Source organism: Bos javanicus, chromosome 3 (genome assembly GCF_032452875.1).
Source record: "Bos javanicus breed banteng chromosome 3, ARS-OSU_banteng_1.0, whole genome shotgun sequence".
NCBI lineage: Eukaryota > Metazoa > Chordata > Mammalia > Artiodactyla > Bovidae > Bos > Bos javanicus.
In genome coordinates this window covers 14,412-30,188 of record NC_083870.1, presented here as the reverse complement: position 1 = coordinate 30,188, position 15,777 = coordinate 14,412, and the positions used below count along the sequence as shown (strand labels likewise).

General features: G+C 36.6%; 1 pseudogene; it reads right to left on the bottom strand.

The window, feature by feature from the left end:
• Positions 1-405: 405 nt before the first annotated feature.
• On the bottom strand, positions 406-5,363 carry LOC133236901 (olfactory receptor 5D18-like; annotated as a pseudogene).
• Positions 5,364-15,777: the final 10,414 nt, after the last annotated feature.

Sequence of the window (15,777 nt, the reverse complement as noted above, 5' to 3'; positions counted from 1 at the left end):
TCCCAGAGTTCACTCAGACTCACGTCCATCAAGTCAGTGATGCCATCCAGCCATCTCATCCTCTGTCGTCTCCTTCTCCTCCTGCCCCAAATCCCTCCCAGCATGAGTCTTTTCCAATGAGTCAACTCTTCACATGAGGTGGCCAAAGTACTGGAGTTTCAGCTTTAGCATCATTCCTTCCAAAGAAATCCCAGGGCTGATCTCCTTCAGAATGGACTGATTGGATCTCCTTGCAGTCCAAGGGACTCTCAAGAGTCTTCTCCAACACCACAGTTCAAAAGCATCAATTCTTCGGTGCTCAGCCTTCTTTACAGTCCAACTCTCACATCCATACATGACCACAGGAAAAACCATAGCCTTGACTAGACGAACATTTGTTGGCAAAGTGCTTTTGAACACGCTATCTAGGTTGGTCATAACTTTCCTTCCAAGGAGTAAGCGTCTTTTAATTTCATGGCTGCAGTCTCCATCTGCAGTGACCTGCATATACAATATCCAAAAATATCCAAATATGCAAACACAGTATTTATTCTATTAAAAAAAATTATTGTTGTATCATTGACTCAGTATTGCACTCTGACCTCCTTGTTTCTCAGGCTTTAGTCTCCTGGATAAAACTCCAATGTTGGAATATGTCTCCTAAAACTCTGTCTCTTCTGTTTTCCAAACCAGGGTACATAATACCTATTTTATAAAAGTATCTCTCTTAAGGACTTGAAATTTTTCCTCTGAAACCTTCTGTTATACTTATTGTTTTATATCTTATACAATTTCTACTTTGTAAAGTGCCCTACTATCATCATTGAATTTTCATCCCTTGAAGGATGAACACTATGTCTTAACTGCTATTTGTACTTTTTGTAAGAGGAAGGCATGTTATTATTGAGAGCCTAGTCTACCATAGGTCTTAAAAAAGGAGAATGAAATTAACAATTATTAAGATTACACAAGTATGCCACATGATATTTATGTCCTTTAACCTTTGTAATCAGATTATTTTGTCTAAAATTTTAAATGAAAAAGACTTGAAAGATTGCTAACTTTTTTCCCAGTAAGTAAGAGAGAAAGTCAAGTTTAGTGTGGTTAAGCAAAACACATGTATTTTCTATTTTACGTATTAACACTTCATTAATAATAAATCTCTTTTTATCAACCAACCTTTGCAGACACAGTTTATTTACATATCAAGGGCAAAATCTTCCAGAATAATGTTTATTATGAAAATATTTTAGAGTCCATGATGTTGGAGACTGTGTCCTTGACATCCTTATTTCTCAGACTGTAGATCAGGGGATTCAACATGGGGATGACCACCGTGTAAACACAGATGCCACTTTGATTGTGTGCCTGGAGAGTGTGGAGCTGGGCACAGAGTAGAGGAAGAGGATGGTGCCCGGGAAGATGCTGATGGTGGTCAGGTGGGAGGCGCAGGTGGAGAAGGCTTTGTGGCGACCACAGGCTGAAGGCATCTTGAGGATGGTGACAAGAAACACATAAGACAGGAGAATGATGAAGAGTGTGCTGACCTCATTAAAGGTGGAGAAAATAAAAAGCAGCAACTGGTTGAGATAAGTATCAGAGCAAGAGAGGGAAAGCAGGTAAGAGAACTCACAGAAGAAGTGATTGATTGTGTTGAAACCTCAAAATGATAATTTGATAACAGTACAGGTGAGTATCAAGGAGCAAGCTACTCCCCAAGCATAAGATCCAACCACTAACGTGGCACAGAGTCTCAGGGACATGGCCACCACGTAGAGCAGAGGGTTGTAGATGGCCACGAAGCAGTCTTAGGCCATCACAGCTAATAAAAAGGACTCAGTCACCACAATGGTACAAAAGGAAAAGAATTGTATTACACAACCTACAACTGAAATGGTTCTGTCTTCTACCGTGAGGTTCACCATGGTGTTGGGAGCAACGATGGAGGAATAAGAAAAGTCCACAAAGGGGAGGTGGCTGAGGAAAAAGTACATGGGGGTGTGCACTTTGGGGTTAATTTTGATGGTTGGAATCATCCCAAGATTCCCCGCCACAGTGACACTGTAGATGGTGAAGAATGTCAGGAAGAGGGGGACTTGCAACTCTGGGTAATCGGAGAAGCCCAGGAGAGTGAACACGGCTCCACTTTTATTTCTCTCTGATAGAAACATGGCTTCTGTTTGTCAGAATCTGAATCAGTCCTAGAAAGAAAAATATTAAGGGAAATAAGGATGTAAGACACTTGGTTAACTATTCCTTTCCAAAGCTGGAAGAGGAAGCAAAGTGTCTCATTTAGAACCTCTCTCTGTGTTTCTTACTCACGATTGCTAAATGTCTAAAATTTAAAAAAGATAACCATTTAAACTTTTCTTTAAGTAGCACAGTACCCTTATTGAAATTTTTAGTTTGAATTATAATTTCAACATTTAGAGATGATATGAAATCAAAAGATTTGGAAGTTATTTTAAGTGAAACCCTTCTATAACACTTTTAGGTCCTCTTGAACATTATACATTCATAAAAGATTAACCTAGCCTAGTACCATAACTGATTATTTCAGTCCTAAAACTAGCAGCAGAAGTGAGAAAATTTTAAATTACACTTTGCATCACATGTTCACAATGTGACCCTAAGAATGACCCCTCTAATAGTTCACATCTGTGCCTTTATTGTTAATTCCACATGATACTTTAACATTTACTTTTGTTTCTGACTCAGTAAATCTATTGTCAAAATAAACCTTAGTTAATTTTTTTTCAGATAGTGTTCTTCTCAACCCAGGGAGCCCTAATTATCCCACCTCATTGCTTGTGGAATAATAACACTGAACAAATAATAAGGATAATACAGTCTATGTCTTTATCAAAGACATGACAAAGCAGAAGACAGAGATCCTTGACTTTCCCTGTAACATGCAAATAAGGATCAATCTACACGTCTGTGACTGGAATCTTGATCCAGACTCCTGGAATTTTCCATTTGTCTAAAAGAGAATCTATGTTCAATGTCTTAGTACTAAGATATTCCATTTACTCATAATCATGTTCCAATTTGTGACAAACTAGTGATCTTAAACCTATGGGAAATTGTCCAATGAAAATGTACATATCAGAGAGCTATACTAGAAGGCAGCAGCAGGTGAGATGAGAAAGGAAGTTGAGAAAAATGTAACTAACTCTACTAAAGATTCTAACATAGAAATGTCCATAAATAAAGACATTTATTCTGTCCCTACATTACCTGTAAAAGAGAAAGATGAAACATTTAAGGTAGTACTTCAGTGTGATGATATTTCATGAGAAAATGCTAATAGAAAAGAATTGTATTTCTCTAATTGGTGACCAATGACTTCTAAAGGGATAGTGGTAAAGAATCCACCTGCCAATGTAGGAGATGCAAGAGATGTAGGCTCAATCCCTGGGTTGGGAAGATCCTCTGGTGGAGGAAATGGCAACCCACTCCAGTATCCTTGAGTGGAATATTATGTGGACAGAGTCGGGTTGGCTATGTAGTCAATGAAGTCACAAAGAATAGGACACAACTGAGCAACTCAGCACACATGCATGCACAATTGGTGACCTACACCTCTTAGACCCTACCATACCAGGACTTTTCTCTATCATTTCCGATAAGGTTGTCTCTAGTCCCATAACTCAAGAAATATATTTTATATGGCTCAACAGTGATGTCAGACCATAGGCAAAACTGAGACACTCAAGATCCCTATATCTTCCTATACTCATAAATTTGAGTATAAATTTTAAAAAGACAATCTATCACAAAGCTAGACATTCTAAATATAGCTGATTTGTCTAAGCCATGTGAAAATTAATATTAAACTAATGCTTTATTTCATCCAATGGATTTTGTGACCCAAATGTTATTTTTAAATTGCTGGTGAGTTTCTTTGGATTTAGGAAATATGACAGTTAATATCTTTCCTACATCTTTTTTCTCTATTTTGTTTAATTTTTGCTCTCAAGGCTGGTTTACATACCTAATTAAAAATAGTGCCTTTTACATTTCTTTCACTGGCATTTGTTTAATCTCTGGTTATTTTTTATTAAATATTTGTCTTTATTTCAATTTGACTACTCCTTCAAAAGTTTGTAGACACCAGATAATGCACCTCCCACAGATTCTCAGAGCTCTTCTAACCCTCCATTCCAGGCACTTGTGTTCAGTCACTCCATTGCTTCAGACTCTTGTGAATCCATGGACTGCATGTAGCTCACCAGACTCCTTTGCCCATGGACTTTTTTCCAGGCAAGAATACTGAAGTGGGTTACCATTTCCTACTCCAGGGGATGTTCCTAAACCAGGGATCAAACCCAAGTCTCTTGCATCTCTTGCACTAGCAGCAGATTCTTTACCACTGTTCCACCGGGGAAGCCCTGTTGTTTTAAGGGCTCAGCTGAGCCAGTTCTCACACAAAGCTCTGTAGGCTGAGTCCACTTCCTCTTCCTTTACAGTTCAGATTGGTAACTTTCACAATGACTCAGTATTACTCAAGGACTCTCTATGTCTAAATGGTAAATTTTCCCTCACACTTTTTTTCTAATACCCTACTTAGAAAATAATATTAATTTTTGTTTAGAATCTTATTTTTGAATTTAATTTTGGTTGTGTACCTGTGGTGGATTCATTTTGATATTTGGCAAAACTAATACAATTATGTAAAGTTTAAAAATAAAATAAAATTAAAAAAAATAATTTTGGTTGGAAGGGGTATATACAGATATACCTGCTCCCTTCTGAGCCTCCCCCTCTCAGTCCCATGCCTTCTCCTAGGTCATCACAGAGTGCCAGGCTGAGCTCCTGTGTTTCACAGCAGCTTCCCATGATACCTGCTGATGGGTGAAAGTAGAATCTCTCCTGGTTGGGAGTGATGGATATAGTCTTATATCTAAAGTCACAACCTATGGGGCATAAACCCTAGAGACTGTCTGTTGCCTCATTCTCTTAAAGCCTTGAAATGATTAAAATTAATCACAATTCTCTGATGTAATTCTTTCTTGTGTTCTATAAAACCTGGAGCAGCGTTAGGGGCATTTCACATGAACATTTGTAGGTTAAAATCACTTCTCTCAGACCCTTCCTCACACTCACACTTTTTTACAATTATAAAAATTATGTAATTATAGATGAAATCATTATTAAATATTAATTTAAGGACTATAACATGCCAGGCATAACCTTGTTCCTTCATACTTTTACTCTAACATATGGAAGAAGTATGAAGGTCCAGCATTTAGATCATCATGATTCATTGAGAGTTAAAGCAGAGATATTTACTAAGTTAAATATTTAGTTTGGACAATGAACTGATCCCTTTAAAATAGCTGTTCTGTTTGATTGCACCACCACATCCATTCCATTAATTACTTCTGTTTTATTGAATTATTGAAATAACACATATTCATTGTAGAAACCAAGGACTATAGAATTTAAATAAGGAAAATTAACACAGTATAAATAATTTTTATTAACTCAAGTGCAATTCAAATCTCACAGTCAAGTTTAGTAAATATGACCAACATTACCTGAAGTAAAAGATAAAGGTGAGCATCTCCAGTGGTGCAGTGTGGGCATCATTTATCCCTTGAAATGATGTGATGAGAAACTTCACCTCTGTGACATTCTTTTCACAGAATCTATTATCTCATCTTACTATAAGAAAATTATTAAGCAAACCCATATCTGCAAGCATTCTACAGGATACCTCATCCATACTCCTTAAAATTATTGAAGCCAAAGGAAAAAAAAAAAAAAAAAGGAAAGAGTCAAAATTTGTAACAGATCAGACATTAGGGAGACATGATGACAGTACAATGTGGTACCTGGATTGGGTCCAAGAAAATAAAGAGGGAATTAAAGGGAAAAAGCTGATGGAATCCAAGTAAAATTTAGATTTTAGTGATCATATTGTACTAATATTTATTTTTATTTTATTGTGGTAAGAACATTTCACATAGGACCTACCAAATTAAGATATTTTAAATGTACAATACAGTATTGTTGACTACCAATATGATTTTTGTACAGTATATCTCTAGAACCCATTTAACCTGCTTAATTGATATTTTATGTCCATTGATTTGTAACTTCCTGTTTCCCCCTCCTCTTGCCTCTGACATCTATCACTCCACTTTTTGACTCCATGAACTTATACGTGGAGTTATACAGTATTTGTCTTTCTGTGACTGACATATTTCACTAAGCATACTGTCATCCATGTGGTAATTTACTGCATAATTTCTCTTTTTTTATGCCATTTTTATGTACATGCCACATTTTCTTGATCCACTTTTTGGTCCATAGACATTTAGGTTATTTCTAATCTTTGTTATTGTGAATAGCTCTGCAATGAACAAGGGAATGCTAATATCTCTTTTAAATCATTTTAGTTCTTTTGAATTAAATCAATATTTGAATTAAATAAATAAATATTCAGAAGCAGAGTTACTGGATTATCAGAGCATATATTTAATTTTTATACTATGAAAAGCCGCCATAGTATTTTCACAAGTATATTTAAGTAACAATCAGAAGGCAATTTTTCCACGCCAGTTCTCACTATCATAATTCTTTATCAGTGATTTTTTTTCAGAGATTTTCAATTCCGACACCATTGATATTTTGGACTGGATTATTCTTTTTATGGGAGCTATCCTGTGCAGCTTCTCTGGCCTCTGTCCACTAGATGATAGTACATTCACCCCTGTCCCTGCATTGTGACACCAAAAATGCCTCCAGATATTGTCTATTGTCCCCTTGGGAGGTGAGGGGGAGTGAATAAACCACTGATCATCTTTTACTTGATTCTGGTAGATTTTCATGTCCTTCTAGTTAACTTATATGCAATTAAATATCTATTTCCTTACCTCCCAAATACTATTATATAAGCCACCTGTATTATCATCAATCCTGGGAAGCATGGTATCTAAAATGTTTATCCTTACAATTTCTTCCCATTGTTTTTGTTTGTGGTCTTGTGAGTCAGCACTTGTTTTTTCCTGCCAGGCCAACTGGTGTAAACAACAGTGTAGGAATGGTGAAGAGGAGCTACCCCACGTCCAAGGTTAGGGACGGCAGCTGAGAGGAGCTACCCCACATTCGAGGTCAGGGGCAGGAGCCGAGAGGAGCTACCCCACGCCCGAGGCCAGGGGCTGCGGCCGGGAGGAGCAACCCCACCTCCAAGGAATGGTGGCTGCGTGGGTGCAGGAGAGCCTAGAGGAGCTATTCCACGTTCAAGGTCAGAAGGGGCGGTGGTGAGGAGATACCCCTCGTCCAAGGTAAGGAGCAGTGGCTGCGCTTTGCTGGAGGAGCCGTGAAGAGATATCCCACGTCCAAGGTAAGAGAAACCCAAGTAAGACAGTAGGTGTTGCAAGAGGGCATCAGAGGGCAGACACACTGAAACCATACTCAAAGAAAACTAATCAATCTAATCACACTAACACCACAGCTTTGTCTAACTCAATGAAACTAAGCCATGCCCTTGGGGCCACCCAAGATGGGCGGGTCATGGTGGAGAGGTCTGACAGAATGTGGTCCACTGGAGAAGGGAATGGCAAACCACTTCAGTATTCTTGCCTTGAGAACCCCATGAACAGTATGAAAAGGCAAAATGATGGGATACTGAAAGAGGAACTCCCCAGGTCAGTAGGTGCCCAATATGCTACTGGAGATCAGTTGAGAAATAACTCCAGAAAGAATGAAGGGATGGAGCCAAAGCAAAAACAATACCCAGTTGTGGATGTGACTGGTGATAGAAGCAAGGTCCGATGCTGTAAAGAGCAATTATGCATAGGAACCTGGAATGTCAGGTCCATGGATCAAGGCAAATTAGAAGTGGTCAAACAGGAGATGGCAAGAGTGAATGTCGATATTCTAGGAATCAGCGAACTAAAATGGACGGGAATGGGTGAATTTAATTCAAATGTCCATTATATCTACTACTGCGGGCAGGAATCCCTCAGAAGAAATGGAGTAGCCATCATTGTCAACAAAAGAGTTCAAAATGCAGTATTGGATGCAATCTCAAAAATGACACAATGATCTCTGTTCGTTTCCAAGGCAAATCATTCAATATCACAGTAATCCAAGTCTATGCCCCAACCAGTAATGCTGAAGAAGCTGAGGTTGAATGGTTCTAGGAAGACCTACAAGACCTTTTAGAACTAACACCCAAAAAAGATGTCCTTTTCATTATAGGGGACTTGAATGTAAAAGTAGGAAGTCAAGAAACACCCGGAATAACAGGCAAATTTGGCCTTGGAATACGGAATGAAGCAGGGCAAAGACTAAGAGAGTTTTGCCAAGAAAATGCACTGGTCATAGCAAACACCCTCTTCCAACAACACAAGAGAAGACTACACATGGATATCACCAAACGGTCAACACCAAAATCAGACTGATGATATTCTTTGCAGCCAAAGATGGAGAAGTTCTATACAGTTAACAAAAACAAGACCAGGAGCTGACTGTGGCTCAGATCATGAACTCCTTATTTCCAAATTCAGACTGAAATTGAAATGAAAGTAGGGAAAATCACTAGACCATTCAGGTATGACCTAAATCAAATCCCTTATGATTATACAGTGGAAGTGAAAAATAGATTTAAGGGACTAGATCTGATAGATAGAGTGCCTGATGAACTATGGACTGAGGTTCATGACATTGTACAGGAGACAGGGATCAAGACCATCCCCTTGGAAAAGAAATGTGAAAAAGCAAAATGGTTGTCTGGGGAGGCCTTACAAATAGCCGTGAAAAGAAGAGAAGCAAAAAGCAAAGGAGAAAAGGAAAGATATAAGCATCTGAATGTCGAGTTCCAAAGAATAGCAAGAAGAGATAAGAAAGCCTTCCTCAGTGATCAATGCAAAGAAATAGACAAAAAAAAAAAAAAAAAAAAAAAAAAGAATGGGAAAGACTAGAGATCTCTTCAAGAAAATTAGAGATACCAAGGGAACATTTCATGCAAAGATGGGCTCGATAAAGGACAGAAATGGTATGGACCTAACAGAAGCAGAAGATATTAAGAACAGGTGGCAAGAATACACAGAAGAACTGTACAAAAAAGATCTTCATGACCAAGATAATCACGATGGTGTGATCACTCACCTAGAGCCAGATATCCTGGAATGTGAAGTCAAGTGGGTCTTAGAAAACATCACTATGAACAAAACTAGTGGAGGTGATGGAATTCCAGTTGAGCTATTTCAAATCCTGAAAGATGATGCTGTGAAAGTGCTGCACTCAATATGCCAGCAAATTTGGAAAACTCAGCAGTGGCCACAGGACTGGAAACGGACAGTTTTCATTCCAATCCCAAAGAAAGGCAATGCCAGAGAATGCTCAAACTACTGCACAATTGCACTCATCTCACATGCTAGTAAAGTAATGCTCAAAATTCTCCAAGCCAGGCTTCAGCAATACATGAACCATGAACTTCCTGAAGTTCAAGCAGGTTTTAGAAAAGGCAGAGGAACCAGAGATCAAATTGCCAACATCTGCTGGATCATTGAAAAAGCAAGAGAGTTCCAGAAAAACATCTATTTCTGCTTTATTGACTATGCCAAAGCCTTTGACTGTGTGGATCACAATAAACTGTGGAAAATTCTGAAAGAGATGGGAATACCAGACCATCTGACCTGCCTCTTGAGAAATCTGTATGCAGGTCAGGAAGCAACAGTTAGAACTGGACATGGAACAACAGACTGGTTCCAAATAGGAAAAGGAGTACGTCAAGGCTGTATATTGTCACCCTGCTTATTTAACTTCTATGCAGATTACATCATGAGAACCGCTGGGCTGGAAGAAGCACAAGCTGGAATCAAGATTGCTGGGAGAAATATTAATAACCTTAGATATGCAGATGACACCACTCTTATGGCAGAAAGTGAAGAGGAACTAAAAAGCCTCTTGATGAAGGTGAAAGAGGAGAGTGAAAAAGTTGGCTTTTAGGAAATGAAGATCATGGCATCTGGTCTCACCACTTTATGGCAAATAGATGGGGAAACAGTGTCAGACTTTATTTTTCTGGGCTCCAAAATCACTGCAGATTGTGACTGCAGCCATGAAATTAAAAGATGCTTACTCCTTGGAAGAATAGTTATGACCAACCTAGATAGCATATTCAAAAGCAGAGACATTACTTTGCCCACAAAGGTCCATCTAGTCAAGGCTATGGTTTTTCCAGTGGTCATGTATGGATGTGAGAGTTGGGCTATGAAGAAAGCTGAGCGCTGAAGAATTGATGCTTTTGAAGTGTGGTGTTGGAACAGACTCTTGAGAGTGCCTTGGACTGCAAGGAGATCCAACCAGTCCATTCTGAAGGAGATCAGCCCTGGGATTTCTTTGGAAGGAATGATGCTAAAGCTGAAACTCCAGTACTTTGGCCACCTCATGCGAAGCGTTGACTCATTGGAAAAGACTCTGATGCTGGGAGGGATTTGGGGCAGGAGGAGAAGGGGATGACAGAGGATGAGATGGCTGGATGGCATCACTGACTCGATGGACGTGAGTCTGAGTGAACTCCGGGAGTTGGTGATGGACAGGGAGGCCTGGCATGCTGCGATTCATGGGGTCGCAAAGAGTTGGACACGACTGAGCGACTGAACTGAACTGAACTCAACTGAAAATCTTATTTAGAGCAACCTGGTTGATTCTACTTCTCCAGAAGTTACCTTTTAATTCTTTTAAATTCAGTTTTGCTTAAATACCTGCCTATTCTCCCTTGCACAGTTTTACCCTGAATTGGCAGAAGCAGAGACATGCACCAAAGAGTCTCAGGGCCCCTCTGTCCTCACTCCCAGGAAACACTTGTTCAGGACACTGCTATGAAGGAGTTCAGCTGAGCCAGGCCCTTCTACATATCTTTCAGGAAAATATGCACTTCTTGTTCCTGATATGTAACGTTCACGGTGACTCAAAATTCCCCCAAGTGATTTCCCTCATGAAGAAATAACTGAAGCTAAGGTATCTGTTAGATACCCTACATGGGACTGTGGGAAAGGCAGCCCCCCTCCCCCCTCCAGAGGACTTGTTGATTTACCGGGAAGGCTGAGTCCCATATGTCTCCTCCACTCTCTGTGGCACAAGGCCCTAGAGAGAATCCCTTTCCTTCCTCTTCAGAGGCTCAAAACAAGCAATTAAAGCTAATTATTGTTTTCTGATGCAATTTGTATTTCTTGAAAACATGAGGAAAAATCAATAGCAGACTTAGAAACATTTTATATGAAAGTAAGTCAAAAGTTTAACTGTCACCTTCTCATTAAGCCCCATTATCATTCCCAGAGACTCCAAAACTGTTGCATAATGACATCACAGCAAAAGTTACGGAGAAGGCAATGGCAACCCACTCTAGCACTCTTGCCTGGAAAATCCCATAGATGGAGGAGCCTGGTAGGCTGCAGTCCATGGGGTCACTAAGAGTCGGGCATGACTGAGCGACTTCACTTTCACTTTTCACTTTCATGCATTGGAGAAGGAAATGGCAACCCACTCCAGTGTTCTTGCCTGGAGAATCCCAGGGACAGGGGAGCCTGGTAAGCTGCCGTCTCTAGGGTCGCACAGAGTCAGACATGACTGAAGCGATGTGGCAGCAGCCCCAGCAGCAAAAGTTATCTAGATTGCACAGTAAACATTTCTCTTTTTTAAATACATTGTTTTATGCTTTTAACTTCTTTTAGATTTACCAAGGTATAATTGACAAACAGAATTTATATATATGTAAGGTATAAATTTGATGTTTTGATATATGTATGTGTGTGTGTGTGTATATATATATATATATATATATATATATTAGATTTGTTTAAAATCACATACAATGACACAGACAAAATATGCAATAAAACTAGTGTTTTTCTTATTGCTTGCCTGCTTGCTTCTCAATTCATATATTTCTCAGCTAAATATTACCTAATGACCTAAAAAATTCAAAGGAAGCTAACAAAGAAACACTGAATTATAAGCTGTTGATGTTAGAATTATAAATTATAATTTTCTGTATGACAAAAATATCCTAAACAACTTCTAATTCCTGTAATTTGAAAGATAATTCTGCTTAGAATGTGTATTCCATCCAAAAACTCTAAAGGAATTAAACAAGCTACTGGAGTGGAACAGCATTTCAGAATATGCTCAGGCTCCCCTGTCCCTGGGATTCTTCAGACAAGAACACTGGAATGGGTTGCCATTCCCTTCTCCAGGGGATCTTCTCCATTCAGAGATCTAAGCTGGGTCTCCCCATTGCAGGGAGAGCCTTTACCATCTGAGCCACCACGGACAACAAAGAGGTGAATATGAAATTAACAGAAATGCTTGCTGCTGCTCATTTATGAAATCAAAACTTAGAAATAGAGTGCAAATCTCAAAGAAATATCAAAGTTACGGTATACGTTTATATACAGGACTTTCCTGGTGGCTCAGATGGTAGAGAATCTGCCTGCAATGTGGGAGGTCCAGGTTCCATCCCTGAGTTGTGAAGACTATTATGATATTAAAAATATTTTAATATTTATAATATAATATAATTTATATATAATAATATATATTATATAATATATATTATATATGTATGTTATAGATATCATATATGTAATATATATCATATATATAATTATATAATATATATATGTATATGTAATATATAATATATATTATACATATAATATATAATATAATATCTATATATAATACATATAAATATATATAATATATAATAAATTATGAATATAAAAATATATAATTATATATAAATATATAATGTAAATATATAAATATATATTTATAAAAAATATATTTATAAATATAAACATTTATAAATATAATATATAAAATATATGTATTTAAATATATAAATATACATACATAAATATATATACATAAATATATAAATATATTAAAAAGTATATAATATATAAAATATATTAATATATATTTCATTTAAATTTAATATTTTAATACATATTTAATATAATATATTAATATTATTAATACCATATATATTGTTATATTATATTATACATTAATATACACAATATATTAATATAATATATAATATATATATAAATATTATAGGTATTATGTTATTATATGTGTTATGTATGTATTACGTATATGTACATTATATGTATTATACTATATACATATTGTCGGGGTCCAGCCCCGGTGGATCCAGGGAATTCGAAGGGGAGACGGCATCGGTGATCAGGAAACAACAGCTTATTTAAATGTTAATTAAAGATATAAAGAGTGGTTAAATAAGGATAGCTCAGTGAGGAAATTCAATGGAGAAAAGAGGCTGAAATAAGATATCTCAGTGAGGAAATTCAGTGGAGAAAAGAGGCTGAATAATTCAGCCAGAAGGTGAGAGAAAGAACGACATGGGGAGACCAAGTTTCGGTGAACAAGGCCCGCACTTTATTTTCCAAACTAGTTTTTATACCTTAAGTTATGCATAGAGGATAATGGGGGAAGGGGTAGAGTCATGCAGCAAGCCAGGCTTTCTTCCTGCAAACTTATGCAAAAGTTTGGGTGATTTGCATTATCTTCTGGCCCAGAGGCCTGTTAACATTTTAAGACCCTTTCTTCAGAAAACTTATTTTTCTCTAAAGGTGATTGGTCAGGAGCCACCCTCCAAAAGCATTAGATAAAGTTGCCATTCCTATATGGCAAAGATGTGGTGGGCTACAACAAGAAAAAGAATTAACTCAAGGGTCCAAGGTTACAAATATTAAAGCTACTACTTACACCAATTATATTAATCAATACACTGCCAGGGACACAGCAGGTAAGGGATATGGAAACTTAGTAGCAAACATTGGCCCAACAAGTGAAAAACCCTTCACCAATACAATTTCTAATCAATCTTTTAACTGCTCAAAGGAATCTGTATTTAGACAGTTTAGAACATCTCATGCCTCTCACAGCTGGGAGGCTCTGAGCAATCACATGTGGCCGGAAAAACCTATTTAGGCAGGCTAGAGGACTTCCAAAGGAGTTTGTAGGTTGAAACACTATCACACCCAGGAACTTTATTAACTGGAGCTATAAGTTAACTCTTTTTTTCAGAGAGAGGTAGTGGGGGACAGCCCCCCATAAAGTCAGAGGCGTAGGTGAGAGCACAAAGCAGTAAAGAAGGCAGACTCTGGTTTTGGGGGATAGATGCTAGAGAATTTCCAGGGGGACTCCTGAGGCTCGATCCCGCCTTTGCATATGCCGAGCCTCCTTCCTCATGACCTTTGCCACGGGCAGAGCTCCTGCTCACGCATCTCCTCCTTTTTTATTTCTTAAAACAGCCAGATGCAGCTCAGTTGCGAGCGTATGAATGTTCTGCCAAAGAATCCTGACAATACAAGGAAGAATGATTATGAGAAGCAAAATTAAAGCACCAGCAGCGACATAACCAAGGATATTAGACAGAATGTTTTTTCCAGAAATAAAGTTAGAGAAAGTGTGAAAAAAGTCATTAGCTGCTCCAGCGATGGTAAAATCCAGTCAAGAGTGTTCTAGGGTCTGTATTTGATTATGAAGTTTCCCTAAGTCCAGGCCAATGTCAGAGCTGTCCTCATGACCTTTGCCACAGGCGGAGCTCCTGCTCCCGGCAATATATTATATTATATGCATATTATATATATATATATGTATATATTATAATATATTATATATACTATATAATAAATAATGTATAATATATTATATATAATAAATTATATTATATAATACTATATTATATTATATTATTATAATATAATATAATTATAAATATAATTATATATATAATATATATTTATATAATATATATTATATAATATTTTATTATATATAAGTATTATATATAATACATATGTAACATATATTATATATATGTATATATATATTATATATAATAAATATATATAATATATGATATATAAGATATACTATATATAATATGATATAATATTATATAATTATAATTATATATATTTATATATACTATATATTATATTGTATATATTATATATAATAAATATAAATAAATGAAGTAATATAACTATTATATAATTATATTATATATAATATAATGAAAATATAATATAATGTGTATAATATAATATATAATGTTATATATTATAAATATACTTATATAATATATATTTTTTATATATTAATATATAGTATAATCTTTAATATAATATATATAATATATAATATAATATTAATCATGTTGTCTTAATAAAAACAATAAATTCTTATTAATGCTGGAAATATTTGAATATCATCATGCTGGATACAGAATGAGATCTCAAGAAATAAAAAAGCAACATAACACTCTTTTCAGTCTTAGTTAAACATAGTGGTATTTGTATGTTTAGTCAGTCCTTCATTCACATATTCACTCATTTATTCATTTGATAAATGCTCATGAGAGTTCATTGATATCATTTAGCCACAGGGTATATACCTTTTCATATAATAAGAAATAGAGTAGGATAATGTTTCATTTATCTCTGGAAAGAGCTACGGTACATGTGGAACTATAAAGGACTATCAAACCATGTTATGGTCGGTGAACAGTTTGGGCCATTTAAAGAATTTCTTATATTTTGTTATAAGAAATATAAGAATTTCTTATATTTTGTTATCAATTTAAATGTTTACTTTTCTTGAACATGCTGCTGCTGCTAAGTCACTTCAATCTTGTCTGACTCTGTGAGATCCCATAGATGGCAGCCCACCAGGCTCTCCTATCCCTGGGATTCTCCAGGCAAGAACACTGGAGTGGGTTGCCATTCCCTTCCCCCATGC